The 19268-nt window shown below is 32.1% G+C and overlaps 1 non-coding gene across 1 annotated transcript; it reads left to right on the forward strand.

Annotated features, from left to right (window-relative positions):
• Positions 1 to 3072: 3072 nt before the first annotated feature.
• On the forward strand, positions 3073 to 3243 carry LOC120588679 (U1 spliceosomal RNA). Its single transcript, XR_005649271.1, has one exon. It is a non-coding gene; the product is annotated as a U1 spliceosomal RNA (small nuclear RNA).
• Positions 3244 to 19268: the final 16025 nt, after the last annotated feature.

Genomic DNA, 19268 nt, shown 5'->3' on the forward strand with positions numbered 1-19268 from the left:
GACTCTTTTATCTATCGCATTTCAAGGTTTTATTCTTTATTCATGCATCGTTATGAAAAATAATTTTAGATATGAATTCTAGGAAAAGCTTTGTTTTCTCTAAGAAATTGAGAATTTTTTTTTTTTAATTTGTGAAAAGAACATGAAAACCATTTGCCATATATCTGGAATTATTTTCTTTATTCTTTTTAATGGTTGGAAAATTTTTAGCCCTAATTTTTACTATGTAGATTCTTGTGATATATTTGTATATATCATATTTAAAATGATATATTTATATATCACATGTATGATATATTTATACGTCATTAGATATTTAATATTTTCTATTTTGCTTTTCTGTCTAATTTGTATTTTTCTTTATCGATTTTAAAAAATATACATTTTATGTACATTTTACTGTTTTACTGTATGTACTTTTTGGAGACTTAAAATATGTTAATTAAGATATGGTATAAATAATAGCAATATAACCTAGTGCAAATTTATTTGATAAATATCTATTGAACCACTCTATAAGCATAGCACAGTTTTAGGGGCAAAATACCTGTTGTAGATTAATTCTTGTTTCCAACACCTTACAATTTAGTAAGGGAAATGGATAAGAAAAAGATAAGTAACTATACAATATGAATCAATATGAAAATTAATGTGCAGGTAGTAAGTTGCACAGGTGATCAGAAGAAGGGTAGATTAGTGAAATCTCTAAGATTATTTGCAAAATATAAAATTGGATTTAGCTTTCCCTTCCAGCCAATAGCAATAAGTAGTAAACACTTAAAATCTCTTGACTTTAACCTTGTTTACATGGTTTATTGCATGTGGTTTTTATTTTCAAATGCTGCAAATAACTTTTTGATTTGGTTAAATAATAAAAATGATATTAGAATTTTAAAGCATATATCAAATATTGTTTCATAATTGTTAGTCATTTACAAATCAATGCCATGGTTTCAGTATTTATTAAATACTGATTTTAAAATCAACTTATTTTTTACTCAAATAAAAAATTTAAAAAAATACTTTATTACGCTACTATTGAGGGAAACAGTATAATTGTAAAAAGTAGACTATAGCTGTTAAAATATAAAAGAAAATAAAAAGACTGAAAATAAAAAAAAAACTATGAAATATAAGTAACACTGAATCTAATTAATTGTAAAAAAAATTCCCTGAAAATATCACTTAGTTTTTTATGTTTAGTTTATAATGAAGGAATATTCAGCTCGATTAGTTTGAGATGAAGACGGATTTTGAAGCAAAATATGATTTGTGTTTAAGTTTTGAAGGAATTCTAACACAATGGCACAGATAATTGGAAAGAACTGAAGATATTTAACTGCCTTGTCTTATTATATCTAATACTAAGAATTATTTACAAAAGAAAATAATGTGAATGATATTAAAAATAAGTTTTTGTTTAACAAAACCATTTGACATAACTTTTATCTGTTTAATTTCTAAAGAGGTCAAATTTTGGAATATGTAATGGCAAATATTTCCTTATTCATGACTTACTGTCATCTGGTTTGGAAAATAGTAATACGGACCATATATAATATCTCTCGAATGCTTCTGCATAATGTTCACAACATATTTAGTGAATTATTCAAATGAGATTATTAACGAGCCATTTAGACACCAAAGATCTAAGCCGGCTCAATAAACTGGTATACTCTAGCTTAGTTTCTCAATTATTCCATTTACTTGTTCTTAGCAGAATGCTGATGGAAGTCTCTCTTGTGAGAATAACCGTAAGTTATTTAAATGGGCAAACGTATCTGTATTACATGTACATTAGCAATCTAGTGACAGTTACACAAAGCCGATAGTTTTCTTACAATTCAAAAAGATGCATAAAAGCCAATGAACCTCAGTATGAAATAGTAGTTAGTATTGACTGTTCTCTTCATAAAGCTGAGAAACAAGTTGAGAACATAGTGCTCTATCCTTAACATAAGTGACAATTTTAGTAGATTCATTTAATTTAGCCTGTGCAGCCTATTTGAATTTGAATGCTGGCTCTATTCTATCTTATTAACAGGATAAATCTTGGCAAGTTAACATTTCTGTGCCTAAGTTATCTCATCTGTAAAATAGTGGTAATAATAGTTTCTAGCCCAAAAAGTTGTTGGGAGAATTAAATATGTTAGTAAACATCAGCTCTTAGAAGAGTATATGGCATACAATGAGTGTCATGTCAGTGTTTTTGTTTTTTATTCTTAAAATGCCACATGTTATGGACTAAGATGTGCCTGCACATCTTGGTAATTATAATTCTATGCAAAGTAAGTGAAACTTTATACTGAAGCTGGTCTTAAAATCTTTTGTATGATTGTAGTGAGCTATTCTATTAAGATATCATAAAAAGAAAAAATGTTTGGTGGAATGGTCATACAGTTGGAGCAAATTCAGTGACTGAGAAAAATGGAAATGCCAAACAGTAAAATTATAATGAAATTATGATAGAAGAAAATGAAACTGTTAAACATTTTGGTAGCTTTTCTACGGCAATGTCAGAAGGTGGCGACAGTGTGCTTCTAATAGGTGATGTCAGAAACTAAAAATTAAAGTTCGATGGATTATGCAGATGTGATGCTCTCCTCTGGAGAATTTCTAGAGATGAAAAAATGTGCAGTCCAGTAAAAATCTGAGATACATAACTCTTTTATTATATATGTATTAAACACATGAGTATACAACTTATATTTGTAATTACATAATCATAAATTATTTCTAAAAAGTGCTTAATAATAAAAAGATGTATTTGAAATTAATTAACATAAGTTTTAAAAAATTTCCAGCCCTCAATTTTTCTAAATGTCTTTTAAGTTCTAGATTAATCCATCTGATTTGTATACATACAATATATTGAGTATATTGACTTGAAAATTTTAGACAATGCTTGATACATAAAGATAGAATTATTGGCTAAATGTGAAAAGTTTATTTAACTCAGATTTTAGTTTTCTGGATTGAATTTTAACTCCCCAAAATCATTAAAATATGGAGTGAGCAAAGTGAAAAGTATCTAAAATTAAAGCATTGACAGCAAATCTAAAAAATGGGTAGACACACATCTGGCAGGGGAGATACCATGACCATGAAGATGATTTTCCCAAGGTGAGGTTCACCCATTGCTCTTCAGGTGTGCTGACGACCCCTGCAATTTCTCCAAAGATAAGGTGCATGCAGAAGAAAAAAGACTGCTGAATATATATTAGTTTCTTTTACGCTAGCAACACTTACTGATAACCACACACACACACACACACACACACACGCACACACACACACACACACACACACAGAACTGAGACATTAACATAAAAAAAGAGGGAACAGAGCAAAAAAAAATCATAGAATACCACCAAACTAAAATAACAGACAGAAACACGAGGATGAAGAAACAATGGAGACATTGTTCTATCAGAAAACATAATATAAAATGACTATAGAAAAACCTCAATAATCACTGTAAATGTAAATGGACTGAACTCACCAATAAAAAGGCACAGAGTAGAAGTTTGGATCAAAAAACGAAACTCAATCATATTCTGCCTTTGAGAGACACATCTCAGCTGCAAGGACAAATATAGTCTCAAATTAAAAGGGTAGAAAATGATACTCCAAGGAAATGGCATCCAGAGAAAAGTGGATGTGGCCATATTTATTTGATGAAATAGACTTCAAAGTAAAAAAGATAATGAAAGACAAAGATGAACATTTCATAATGATGAAGGAATCCATACATCAAGAAGATATAATGCTTATCAATATATATGCTCCCAATCAGGGACACCGAAATATATAAAGCAACTACTAACAGAATTAAAGAAAGAAACCTACAAAAACACAGTAATAGTAGGGGACATAAGCAACCCACTGTCAGTTATGGATAGATATCCAAGCAAAAATCAATAAGGAAATATCAGCCTTAAATGATACATTAGACTAAATGGACATAATAGACATTTACAGAGCCTTCCATCCCCAAACACCAAATTATACATTCCCTTGTGCACATGGAACATTCTCAAGGATAGAAAACTAGCCTCAACAAGTTTAAAAAGAATGAATTCATACCAAGCATATTTTTCAACAAAATGCATTGAAATTGCAGATAACTATAAAAAGAAAGCAAGAAAAACCACGAATATGTGGAGATTAAACAACATGCTACTAAGTAACAACTTGGTCGAAAATAAAAGGAGAGATCAAGAGATATATAGGAACAAATGAAAAAAATACAACATATCAAAACTTTGAGGACACAGAAAAACAGTAATAAGAAGAAAGTTCATATCATTACAAACCTTTCTCAATCAACAAGAAAAATCCCACACAAGCAACCTAACATTATGTCTTAAAGAACTAAAAGAAAAAAAAGAAGCCAAAAGTCAGCAGAAGGAAGGAAATAATCAAAATTAGAAGATGGTTAAGTGAAATGGAGAACAAAGAGACAATAGAAAAAAAATTAACGCAACAAAGTTTTTGTTCTTTGAAAAGATTAATAAAACTGACAACTCCCTGGCTAGACGCACTAGGAATAAAACAGAAGAGACATAAATAAACAAAATCAGAAGTGAAAGATGAGAAGTTATGACAGATACCTCTGACATACAAAGAATCATACAAGAATATTCTGAAAGATTACATGCCACCAAATTTGATAACCTAGAAGAAATGGACAAGTTCTTAGAAATAAATGACCTTCCTAGACTGAATCACAAAGAACTGGAAAATCTAAATAGACCAATTAACAGTAAGGAAAATGAAACAATCACTAAAAACTTCCCCAAAAGTAAAAGTCCAGGACCAGGTGGCTTCACTAGTGATTTCTACCAAACATTGAAAAAAGCTCAATACCTATTCTTCTCGAACTCTTCCAAAAATTGAAGAAATAATAATTTCTAACTCATTTTATGAGGCAACATTACCCTGATACCAATACTTGGTAATGATGACACATGCACACACAGAAACTACATATCAATATCTCTGATGAATATGGATGCAAAAATCCTTAACAAAGTACTAGCAAATTGAATACAACACTACCTTAAAGAGATTATATATCACAATCAAGTGGGGGTTCATTACAGGGGCTTAGGTTGGTTCAACATATGCAAGTTGATCAATGTGATACACCACATTAAGAAAACAAAGGATAAAAATCACATCATATCAATAGATGCAGAAAAGACTTTTGACAAGATACAGCATCCATTTATGATTAAAACAATTAAATCGATATAGAAAAAAATTACCTCAACATAATAAAGACCACATACAAAACCCCCTCAGCTAATATCATATTTGATAGTGAAAAACTAAAAGCTTTCTCTCTAAGATCAGGAAGAAGACAAGGCTGTTTGCTCTCACCACTATTATTCAATATAGTATTGGAAGTCCTATTTAGAGCAATCAGGCAAGAGAAAGACATAAAAGGCATCCAAACTGGAAATGAAGAAGTCAAATTGTCACTTTTTGCAGATGACATGATTCTTTATATAGAAAACCCTAAAGACTCCACCAAAAACTCTTAGAAACAATAAACAAATACAATATAGTTGCAGGACACAAATCAATGTACAAAAATTTATTGCATTTCTATATACTAAAAATGAAATCTCAGAAAAAAATAAAAAGCAAAAATAATTTCTTTTGCAATTGCAACAAAAAAATAAAATACCTAGGGATAAACTCAACAAAGGATATGAAAGACCTATAAACTGAAAATTAAAATACATTATTAAAAGAAATTGAAGAAGACACAAAGAAATGAAAAGATATTCCATGTTCATGGATTGGAAGAATCAACGTAGTTAAAATGGTCATATTACCCAAAACAATATATAAATTTAGTGCAATCTTCATCAAAATTCCAGTGGCATTTTTAAAAGAAATAGAAGAAAAAAGCATCAAATTTGTATGGTGTTATAAAAGATCCTGAATAGTAAAAGCAATCCTGGGGGGAAAAAAAATGTATATAAGACTCGAGGTATCACTTTGCCTGACTTTAAATTATACTACAAAGCAACAGTATTCAAAACAACATGGTATTGGCAGAAAAACAGACACAGGCACATGGATTAATGGAATAGAACTCAGAGCCTAGAATAGAACTGAGAGCCTCTTTAATAAATGGTACTGGGAAAATTAGCCACCTGCAAAAGAATGAAACTGGACTGCTATCTGTCACCAAAGATCAAAATTAACTCAAAATGGATCAAAGACCTAAATGTAACACCTGAAACAATAAATTGCATAGAAGAAAACAAACATAAGTACAAAACTCATGGACCTTGGATTTAGAGAGGATTTTAATAATTTGACCTCATTGGCAAGGGAAGTAAAAGCAAAAATAAATGAATGGAACTATATCAAACTAAAAAGCTTCTGCACAGCAAAAGAAATCATCAACAAAACAAAGAGGCAACCATCTGACTGGGAGAAGAAGGAACTGCTGGTAGAAATGTAAATTGGCACAGCAATTATTGAAAACAGTATGGAAAACATTAAGAATAGAATTACCATATGACTCGTAATTCTTCTTCTGGTATTTACTCCAAAATTTTGAAAACATTTATCCGTAAAGATATATGCACCTCAATGTTCATTGAAGCATTATCCACAGTGGCTAAGACATGGAAACAACCAAAATATCTTTTGATAGATTGGATAAAGAAGCTGTGATACATATATAAAATGGAATATTATTCAGCCTTAAGAAAAGATGAAATACTGCCTTTTGCAATGACATGGACGGATCTTGAAATTATCTTGCTAAGTGATACAAGTCAGACACAAAATGTTGAGAACCATATGATTTCGCTCATATGTGGGATATAAAACTGAAAGCAATGAACAAATAAACAAAAACTCTTAGACACAGAAAACAGTTTAGTGGTTACCAGGGGGAAAAGTAGGAGAGGGGAAGGTAGATAAGGATAAAGGGGGTCAAATATGTGGTGATAAGAAATTTTCTTTGGATGGTGAAAACACAGTGCAATATATATATGATATATTATTGAACTGTGCATTTGAAACCTATGTAATTTTATTAACCAATGTCAGCACAATAAAATTAATTTAAACATAAAACAAATGTTTAAGAAAGACAAACAATAAAAACTGGGTAGAAGTACTTCATTAAAATAAAAAATAAAAATAACAATCATTCCAAATAATTTAATTATATGATTATGATTTTAAATAGTACGCCAAGAAGGAGTGAAAATACAATTGTTAGTCATTTAACTGTGTGTTAATAATAAATTAATATCCCAATGGCGATATTGAAATCAGTAAAGACAATTTATTCAGTGCCATGTGTGTTAGCAAAGTGGAGCTAGTGTGGGTAGACAAAGCCTCTGCTCCTTAAATCAAGTTTTCCTGAGAGTTTGATACCTGGTTTCTTTAACCTGAATGAAAATTTCCTGACACATACTGCTTGTCCATATGTGTCTCAGCAGTAGGACACCAATTAACAGCAGTTTTATTCGATTGGGCATGTGTTACCTTTGTAATTAATGCTTGAATGTTCAGCAACTGAGTAGTTTCGATAAAATGGCTTCTCAGACTGGCAGGCAAAATAAAACAGGATACATAATAGGCACAGAGACAGTAGTTGCATTCAGTCATTCTGTCATTCAAGTCTTGTTTTTTCTTAGTGGTAACTTTGGAATTTCACTGCCTAAGGTCTTATTCCAACTTCAAATTTTAATAGCTGGGGTTTGGACAAGTTACTTAACTCCTCTAAGACTCAGGAGAGGCTTGAAATTTCCTCATCTATAAAACATGAGTAGTAATAAAATCGAACTTTATAGGGTTGTTGAGGAAATTAAATAAGACATAATACATAGAAACATAGTTCTGGTATAGTAAGCAGTCAGTGCATGTTGGCTGCTACTGTTACATTTATCACTATCATTCTCAACAATTATTATTGTTGGATTGCAGAATGAATACTAGCTTATTTCTGAATTCTTAGATTGTGACTCCTTGGGGGCCACATCGAAGCTCAGAATTCAACTTTAAACCGTAGACTATTAATGCAGTTTTATTGTTTTGGCTTTGTTTTAAAATAATATTTTTCCTGTTATTATTTTCATATTTAGCAAAGATTTCATTCCTGCTTAATGTGGGCTCATGTTAACTGATTAATTAACTCCTCTAGTAATTCTGTAAACATTTTTAATACTTTGAATTCTTGTCATTACTAATACCTTCTGTGATTTTTCTTACAAAAGTATTAACCATCTCTTGCTGAATTTTTCTAAAGATAAATTCTCCTAACGGTGAATCTAAATATTCAAACGCATTTAGTGAGTTTCATATATATGCTGTATATTTGATAGAGCTATCTTTTTTAAGACTTGTAGCAATTCCGTAAAGTAGGTAGGTAGAAGCTATCATCTGTTTTCCACAGATGAAGAATTAGATTTAAAATATTAATTCAGTTCCTTTTGACAGTCACACAATTTATAAGTAGCAGAGGGAGAGAGAGAGAGAGAGAGAGAGAGAGAGAGAGAGAGAGAGACAGACAGACATAGAGAGATTCCAAGTTCAGCTTATACCACATCAAGTACTTTTTTCAAAACCACAGAGTCTATACTTAACTATGAGATCAGGGTATGTGCTACAAGGGGATGTTGAGTTTGACTTTGTTAGTAGGTGTATTCGTCTGCTCAATTAAGTAATTACAAGTTGTGAAAATTATAAATATGGGAAGTGTTATCAGTGGGAGGAGCAGACTGTTAGTATAGACTGTGAATTGGAGGTTGAGACAGAGTGGTCAGAGAAGGATTGACCACTCAGTTTCCTCGCTTTACATATTAGAATACAGACCAACACCAAGACCTACATCTCCCCACCTTAAAATCCAGGTTTTTTCACTTGAAGCTCTTATAAATTATTTTCTGATAGCCTAGTAGGTTTTAAAATTTAGTAACTATTTTTTTTCTCAGATGCATGTGACATTAGCAACATGTGTATTAAAAAAAGAAAAAAAAATTATCTCCAAGGAAAAGGCATTAAGAATAAGTAAAATATTTAAGAATCTATACTAAAGTGAATTTCTGTTATATATTAGTGTTTATATTTATGCCACTATATACATCTAGATAGAGATAGAAAAATAAGATGTTAACTATATAAAATTGAAGCCTCTTACCCAGGGCCTATTATGAAAGTTCTGCTTGGCATCAAGGATGATTTCAAGGTAATAATTGCTAGTTGTGCCAAAGATACCTAAGAAAAGACTTTCACGAAAAAAAATGGTCTTGGAAAGAATAATCAGAATGATATAAGATTTTTCAGGAACTTTTATCTTTTACTGCCATAAACCACAGCATGCATTGGCTCCCACATGGGACTGTGAGTAAAATCTTATCTCTAACACTCCTGGAAACTACTAACTGAAGCGTGAAGTCAATCATTAATGGCAAGTAACAGAAAACGAGAATTATTAAGGGAGTGAATCCAATTCTGGGTGGTAAAATGTTGGTGTGGGGAAAGCAAAACAGAGAATTAGATACATTGAGGCACCCAACAGTCAAGTTTAGGGCTAGTTTATGAAAATGATTCTTAAATTTAGAATTGATTAGTATCAAATTTTGGTCCAACTCTTTCTTCTTATATACCTCTCTAATTTATGGGCCTGAAGCAAGCAATAGTATACATTCACAACGAAAGGATATCCTAGCTGATTTCTTGGGGCCTCTAAGGATTAAATGTTCACGAGGAAGTAGCAGCCCTGCATTGTAATGTATCTTTGAGGAGTGTGGCAGAGTCTGCAAAAAGAGGTCCCAGGGTTAAGAAGAGACTCCTTTACTGAAGTTATAATATTAAGCCAGTCATTGACAAATTTTCAATGCCAAGAACTCCTTTTTATTGATTTTCCACTATGAACTCTAAATTTTTATGTATGTACATATATGTATATATATATATATATATATATATTTGCTTATTTATGCCTCATTATAGTTACTAAGTGTAAATAATTAGTTATCACATAGTTATTATTTAGATGCATAAAATCACTAATTAAACCTTCTAATTATTCTAAGATAACTAGTGGTACCACACCGAGTTGTCATCATTTTAGCCAAAGTAAAATTAAACTAAACTAAAACAAAACTTATTGTTTCGATTAGCCTGTGGGTTTAATCTAAGAATAACTTTAGTACTTTTATAATGTTGAATTGAGCACCTCATTGCTAACTAGAACCTCTTTGGTTGAAAATCACTGGGTTGTTTTATGGGGTTATTCTCTCTCTCTCTCTCTCTCTTGCTCTTCTTTTAGGCCTAAAAAGTAAGCATGAAAACATTTAATGACTATATATTTGCTTAATATATATTACATATAACCTCTACATAGCAATCAGAGTCCTAGGAAAAACTAGAATGTCACTCAGATCGATCAGGTAAAGAAATATTAACAAGGGGACAACTTACAAAGATGTGGGTATTATTAATGGAATCAGCAATGGATGCTGAGAAGCCCAGAGACTAGCAATAGTAAAAAACTACTATCATTGTTAATCATTAAGGTAAAAGAGATAGAAATAATAACATGGAGCTCTGAGAAACTTGGAACCCTAGAGGAAGACCACTTGGCAAAAACGTTAATCCTGGAGAGATACTGAGGCTTCAGAAAATGTGCCTGAGCAGGGAAGGAGTGAAGAAATGATTTCTAACCTCTCTCTTCTCTAACTCTCCTAAAGATTACAGAATTCTGCAAAAATCTTATTTGGTTTTTGCATAATTTAATTTAGTATATAAAGATGGCATGGTAAAACAATACTAAAAATGTACAAAAGTTTAGTTTCTGACTTGGTCAGGGGTAATAAAATCTACTCAATTCTGAGGGCTGTGCAATGATGAATGTACTTTTGATGTTGCCATTAAAATCAGTGGAGAAACATTTTCTTGCATGCACAATTTTACTGGAATCAGATCAAATATTCTGTTTACTAGAAAAACAAGATTTACTTACACTACATTTGTTTTAAAGGAAAACAGCAGGATGATTTCCAAAAATATTTCCAGGCTGATAAATAGTCCATTAAACACCATGAACAACCAAGGTGACAAGACATCTCAGAAAGAAAGAGAAAAATCTCCAGAAAATAAGCTTATAGACATAGAAATATGCACTTAAATGACAGAGAATTCAGGATGGGACTTCTGAAACTCAGTGAGATCCAAAACAACTTAAATCAACAATTTCAGAAATGTAAAAAAACAACTGGTTGAACAGTGTAAGGAGATTGAAACCCTCAAAAAGAACCAAATAGACTTCTGGAGATGAAGAACACACTGCAAGAGTTGAAAAATGAAATAACAAGCTTGAGAAATAGAGCCAACCAAATGGAGGAAAGGATCAGAGATATAGAAGACAGAAATCTAGAAATAAATCAGAAGGAAGAAGAGAGATAGAAAGAATGAAAAATAATGAAAGAGAAGTTCAAGAACTAGCTGATACCATAAGGAGAGGAAACATAAGAATAATGGGCAATATTGAAGGCAAGGAAAAGGAGCAGGGAGTAGAAAGTACTTTCAGACAAATAGTTGACGAGAATTTCCCAAGTCTAAGGAATGAGCTGGAGCATAGAATTCAAGAAGTCAACAGAACACCCAATTATCTCAACCTGAAAAGGCCTTCATCAAGACACATTGTTTTAAAATTATCAAAAATCAATGACAAAGACAGAATGCTCAGAACAGCTAGGGAAAGGAAAACGGTAACTGTAAGTTTTCTATAACTATAAGTTATAAAGGAAAACCATTAGATTATAGTCAGACTTCTCAGCACAGACCTTAGAAGCCAGAAAGGAGTGGAATCAAATATTCAAATTACTAAAGTGAAGGGAACTAGCAGCCTAGAATAATGTATCTAGCTAAGCTCTCCTTTAGATATGAAGGAGAAATTAAGACATTTCTAGACATACAAAAATTGAGGAAATTCTCCTTATGAGGCCTGCACTACAGGAAATACTGAAAGAGGTCAGCTCACTTAAAACAAAATTACAACAACAAAAAAAACATAATTAGGAGTAAAGTGACTATCAGGCAAATAGAAGCGGAGGAGTGCAACCCTTAGTAAGAACAGGGCTTTATAGCTTAAATAATAAGAAGCGAATTGTTATAACAAGATAGTAATGAATGTTCAGCATATATAGGGACAAATTGAGACAACAACGACTGAAAAGGGGAGTATTCAAAGATCAAATTTGCAAAGGGGAATGGAGATAAGGCACACACAGAAGAAAATGCAAGACTGTATATTTATATAAAACTATCCTTTCCATATTCATAATGGTAACCACACACCATAGATTCAGAATTGAAATATTTAACATGAAACAAGAAGAACCAGAGGTAAAACACAGAAAAGCCAACCAAAATAAAGGAAACAGAAACACATGGACAAGGAAGCAATGGAAACACTGAACTACCAGAAATCAAAAGATAAAATGGCTATAAAAAGACTTCATATTTCAATAATCACCCCCAATGTAAATGGACTGAACTCACCAATAAGGTTGCAGTAAGGATCAAAAAACAATACCCAACCATATGCTGCCTCCAGTAGACACATCTCAGCTCCAAAGACAAATATAGACTAACAGTGAAAGGGTGGAAAAGCATATTTCAAGCAAATGACATTCAGAGAAAAGTGGGAGTAGCGATACTAATATCAGATGAAATAGACTTCAAAATAAAAAAGATAAAGAAAGATACCGAGGGACACTTCACAATGATTAAGGGAATCATGCACCAAGAAGACATAACATTTATTAATATCTATGCTCCCAATCAGGGAGTCTTGAAATATGTAAAGCAATTATGAACAGAACTAAAGGGAGAAACAGAGTAAAACACTATTGTAGTTGGGGATATACTAAATACCCCACTGTTGGAAATGGACAGATCATCCAAACAGAGAATCAATAAGGAAATAACAACTTTAAATGGCACATTCGAACAACTGAACATAATTGACATTTACAGGGCCTTTCATCCCCAAACAGCTGCTTATACATTCTTCTCTAGTGCACATGGAACATTCTCAAGAATCAACCATATACTGGGACACAGAGATAGCTTCAACAAATATAAGAGGGTTGAAATCATACCAGCCATGTTCTCTGATCATAATGCTTTGAAACTAGAGATCAACTGCAAAAAGAAATCAGGAAGAACCACAAATACATAGAGATTAAACAACATGCTACCGAAGAATAACTGGGTCACAGAAGAAATTAAAAGAGAGATCAAGAGATACATAGAAATGAATGATAATGATAGTACAACTTATCAAAACTTTTGAGACACAGCAAAAGTGGTCACAAGAAGAAAGTTCATATCTTTACAGGCCTATATCCAAAAACAAGAATGAGCCCAAATAAACAACCTAATGCTTATCTTAAAAAACTAGAAAAGGAAGAACAAATGAAGCCTAAAGTCAATAGAAGGAAAGAAATAATCAAAATTAGAGCAGAAGTAAATGAAATTGAAAACAAACAAACAAACAAAACAATAGAAAAAATAAATACAACAAAGAGCTGGTTCTTTGAGAAGGTTAATAACACTGACAAACCCCTGGCTAGATTCACTGAAGAAAAAAGAGAAAGGACACAAACAAAATCAGGAATGAAAGGGGAGAAATTACGACTGACATTGCAGAAATACAAAGGACCTTACAAGAATACTATGAAAAAGTATATAATAACAAAGTTAATAACCTAGAAGAAATGGACCAGTACTTAGAAAAATACAATCTTCCTAGACTGAATCAAGAAGATCTGGAAAATCTAAATAGAGTGATCAGCAGTACAGAAATTGAAACAATCATCAAAAACCTACCAAAAAGTAAAAGTCCTGGACCACACCACTTCACCAGTGAATTCTCCCAAATATTCAAAGAAGATTTAATATCTATTCTCCTCAAACTCTTCCAAAAATCGAAGAGGAGGCAATACTTCCCAACTCATTTTATGAGGCCAATATTATCCTGATACCAAAACTTGGGAAAGATAACACAGAAAAAGAAAACTACAGAGCAATAACTCTCATGAACACAGATGCATAAATCCTAAATAAGAAACTAGCAAATTGAATACAGCAATATATTAAAAAGATTATACACCACGATCAAGTGGGCTTCATCCCAGGGACACAGGGATGGTTAAATATACGCAAATCAATTAATGTGATACACAACATAAATAAATTAAAAAATAAGAATTATATGGTCATATCAATAGTTACAGAAAAAGCCTTCGACAAGATACAGCATCCATTTATGATGAAAACACTTAACAAAATCGGTATAGAAAGAAAGTACATTAACATAATAAAGGACATCTATGACAAACCCTCAGCCAACATTTTATTTAATGGTGAAAAACTAAAACCCTTCCCTCTAAGATCAGGAATAAGGCAAGGCTGTCCACTATTGCCACCATTATTTAATATAACTTTGGAGGTCCTAGCGAGTGCAATCAGACAAGAGAAAGATATAAAAGGCATCCAAATAGGAAATGAAGAAGTCAAATTGTCACTATTTGTGGATGACATGATTCTCTATATAATAAAAAACCCTAAAGACTCTATAACAACACTACTAGAAACAATAAGCAAATACAGTAAAGTTTCTAAATACAAAATTAATGGTAAAAAATCCATATTGTTCTTATACTCTAATAATGAAGTGTCAGGAAAAAAGTGGAAAAAAATAATTCCTTTTGCAATTGCAACAAAAAGAATTAAATACCTAGGAATTAATTGAATGAAAAATGTGAAGGACCTATATAGTGAAAACTACAAGACCCTATTAAAAGAAATTGAAGAAGATACAAAGAAATGGAAAGCTATTCTGTGTTCTTGGATTGGAAGAATCAACATAGTTAAAATAACCATGTTACCTAAAGCACTATACAGATTTAATGCAATCCCCATCGAAATCTCATCAGCATTTTTTAAATAGAACATAAAATCCTCAGATTTGTATGGAAGCACAAAAGACCCTGAATTGTCAAAGCCATCTTTAGAAAAAAGAACGGGGCCAGAGGTATCACTCTGCCCAACTTCAAACTATACTGCAAAGTGACAGTAATTAAAAAAGCATGGTATTGGCAGCAAAACAGACACAGGAACCAGCGGAACAGAATTGAGAGTCCAGACTTATTTTAGATCTTTTATATGGGCAAAGAATTTTCGCCAAAAAAAGGCCAAAAAATATACAGTGGAGAAAGGAAACCCTCTTCAATAAATGGTGTTGGGAAAACTGGAAAGCCACCTGCAAAAGAATGAAACTAGACTGTTGTCTATCACCACACACCAAAATTAACTCAAAATGGATTAAGGACCTGAATATAATACCTGAAACAATTAAATGCACATAAGAAAACATAGGAACTAAACTCAAGGACCTTGGACTTAAAGAGGATTTTATGAATTTGACCTAAATTCCGGGAAGTAAAAGCTAAAATAATTAAATGGGACTACATCAAACTAAAAAGCTTCTGCTCAGCAAAAGAAATCGTGAACAAGGTAAAGAGACTACTATCTGAATGGGAAAATATATTTACAAGCAACGCCTCTGATAAAGGCCTAACATCCAAAATATACAAAAAACTCATACAAAAATTTTTTAGTTTGATGTAATCCCATTTGTTTAATTTTTCTTTTGTTTCCCTTTCCCAAGGAGATATACCCAAAAAGAAATTACTAGTAACAATATTAGAGAGATTACTTCCTATGTTTTCTTCTAAGTTTTATGATTTCTGGTCTTACATTTAAGTCTTTAATCCATTTTGAATCTCTTCCTGTATATGGTGTAAGAAGGTGGTCCAGTTTCATTTTTTTTTTTTTTTGCACATATCTGTCCAGTTTTCCCATCTCCATTTATTTAGGAGACTGTCATTACCCCATTGCATATTTTTGCCTCCTTTGTAATATTTTAAATGAGCATATACACATAGATTTATTTCTGGGCTCCCTATTTTCTTCCATTGAAGAAAGGTATCTGTTTTTATGAGAGTACCATGCTGTTTTGATTACTGTAGTCTTGTAGCATAGTTTGCCGTTTCTTCCAACTTTTTTTTCTTTCTCAAGACTGCTATGGCTATTAGATCTTTTATGGTTCCATGTAAATTTTAGACTTTTTTGTTGTTGTTGTAGCTCTCTGAAAAATACTATTGGTATTTTGATAGAGATTGCATTGAATCTATAGATTGCTTTGGTAATATGGACATTTTAACGATGTTGATTCTTCTTACCCATGAGCATGATATATGATTCCATTTATATATATCTTCTTCAATTTCTTTTTCCAATGACTTATAACTTTCCGAGAACATGTCTTTTACCTCCATGGTTAGTTTGATTCCCAGATATTTTATTGTTTTGATGCTCTTGTAAATGGGATTGCTTTCTTAATTTCTCTTTCTGAAAGTTCATCATTGGTGTATAAAAACACCACTGACTTCTGAATATTAATTTTGTATCCTGCTACTTTATTGAATTCATTGATCAGTTTTAACAGTTTTTTGGTGCAATCTTTAGGGTTCTTTATATATGGTATCATGTCATCTGCAAATAACGAGAATTTTGCTTCTTCCTTTCCAATCTGGATATCTTTTATTTCACTTTCTTGTCTGATTGCTATGACTAGGACTTCCAATACGATGTTCAACAGAAGTGGTGAAAGTAGGCATTCTTGTCTTGTTTTTGATCATAAGGAAAACACTTTTAGCATTTCCCAGTTAAGTAAGATGTTAGTTGTAGGTTTATCATATATGGCCTTTATTATGTTGAGGTATGTTTCCTCTATTCCCACTTTGCTGAGAGTTTTTATCATAAATGGATGCTGGATTTTGTTGAACAATTTTCTACACCTATTGATATGATCGTATGGTTTTTATCTTTCAATTTGTCAATGTGGTGTGTCACATTAATTGATGTGTGGATATTGTACCAACCTTGCATCCCAGGAATAAATCCAACTTCATCATGGTGTATAATATTTTTAATGTATTGCTGAATTCAGTTTGCTAACATTTTTTGAGGATTTTTGCATCAATGTTCATAAGAGATATTGGCCTATATCTTTTTTTTTTTTTTTTTTTTGTAATGCCTTTTTCTGGTTTTGGAATCAAGGTAATGGTGGCCTCATAAAAGGAGTTAGGGAGTCTTCCCTCTTCTTGAATTTTTTGGACTAATTTGAGAAGCATAGGTGTTAATTCTTCTTTGAATGTTTGGTATAATTCACCTATGAAGACACTGGGTCTAGGACTTTTGTTTTCTGGAAGTTTTTGATTACTCATTCTATTTTATTGGTGGTAATCAGTCAGTTTAGATTTTCTGTTTCTTCTTGACTAAGTTTTGGGAAATTGTATGTTTCTAGGAATGTATCCATTTTTTCCTGATTGTCCAATTTGTTGGCATATAATTGCTCGTGGTATTTTCTTATGATCCTTTATATTTCTGTGGCATCCATAGTTATTTCTCCTCTTTCATTTCTGATTTTATTTATTCGAATCTTTTTTCTTTTTCCTTGATGAGTCTGGTTAAGGGTTTATCAGTTTTGTTTATCCTTTCAAAGAACCCACTCTTTGTTTCATTAATGTTTTGTATTGTTTTTCTAGATTCTATTTTGTTTATTTCTGCTTTGATCTTTATTCTTTCTTTCTTTCTACTCCCTTTGGACTTTGCTGTTCTTTTTTTAGTTCCTCTAAGTGTAAGGTTATAGTGATTTTTATTATTTCTTGAGGTAGGCCTGTATGCTATGAATTTCTCTCTTAAGACTGCTTTCAACACCAATGTTCATAGCAGCATTATTTACAGTGACCAGGACATGGAAGCAACCAAAGTGCCCTACAATAGATGATTGGCTAAATAAGCTGTGGTACATATATACAATGGAATAATATTCAGCCATAAGAAGAGATGAAATACTGTCATTTGCGACAACATGGATGGACCTCGAGATAGTCATGCTAAGTGAAGTAAGCCAGACAGAAAAAGTTGAAAATCACATGATATCACTTATATGTGGCATATAAATCTAAAAGCAACAAATGAGCAGGACAAACAAACAGAGACTCATGGACATGGACTATAGGCTAGTGGTTACCAGTAGACTCTAGAGTAGTAGTTACTAGTGAGATGGTGGCGGGGGTGCGAAGGGGAGTAGACGTGGTAAGGGAGTCAAAAATATAGGGGGTCGAGGGAGGGTGAAATAGGTAAAGGGAATCAAATATATGGTAGCTGAAGGAAACTGGACTTTGGGTAGTGAACGCACAGTAGAATATACAGATGTCAAATGCTAATGTACACCTTAAAATTATATGATTGTATTAACCAATGTTACCCCAATAAACTTAATTAAAAACAAATTAAAAAAAAAATACTGCTTTCACTGTCCCATAGATTTTGAGTCATTGAGTTTTCATTTTCATTTGTCTCTAGGAATCTTTTGATTTCTTTCTGGCTGTAATTGTTAACCCATTTATTTTTTGGTAGCATGTTATTTAGCCTTCATGTAATTGTATATTTTCCAGTTTTTTTCTCGTAATTGATTTCTAGTTTCATACTATTATGATTGGAGATACAATTTCAATCTTCTTAAATTTACTGGTACTTGTTTTATGGCCTAATATGTGGTCTTCCCCAGAAAAAGTTCCATGTGCACTTGAGAAAAATGTACGTTTTACTGCTTTGGGGTGAAATGCTCTGAAAATATCTATTATATTCATCTGATCTTGTGTGTCTTTTAGTCTCATTGTTTTCTCATTGATTTTCTGTCTGGAAGATCTGTCCATTGGTGTCAGTGTGGTGTTAAATTCCCTGACTATGAATGTATTACTATTGATCTCTCCTTTTATATCAGTCAATAATTACTTTATGTCTGTAGGTGCTCCTATGTTGAATGCATTTATGTGTACTAGGGTCTTGACTTCTTGATGTATTGATCCCTTTATCATTATGTATTGCCCTATTTTGTCTTTTATTATAACCTTTGCTTTAAAGTCTATTTTGTCTGATATAAGTACTCCTACTCCAGTTTTTATTTTTTTATTTCCAATTGTATGAAATATGTTTTACCATCTCTTTACTATCAGTTTGTGTGTGTCATTTGATCTGAAGTGGGGATCTTGTAGGCAGCATATGCATGGGTCTTGTATTCTTATCCATTCGGCTACCCTATATCTTTTGATTAGAACATGTAATCCACTTACATTTAAAGTGAT

Source organism: Pteropus medius, unplaced genomic scaffold (assembly GCF_902729225.1).
Source record: "Pteropus medius unplaced genomic scaffold, Ma_sr-lr_union100, whole genome shotgun sequence".
NCBI lineage: Eukaryota > Metazoa > Chordata > Mammalia > Chiroptera > Pteropodidae > Pteropus > Pteropus medius.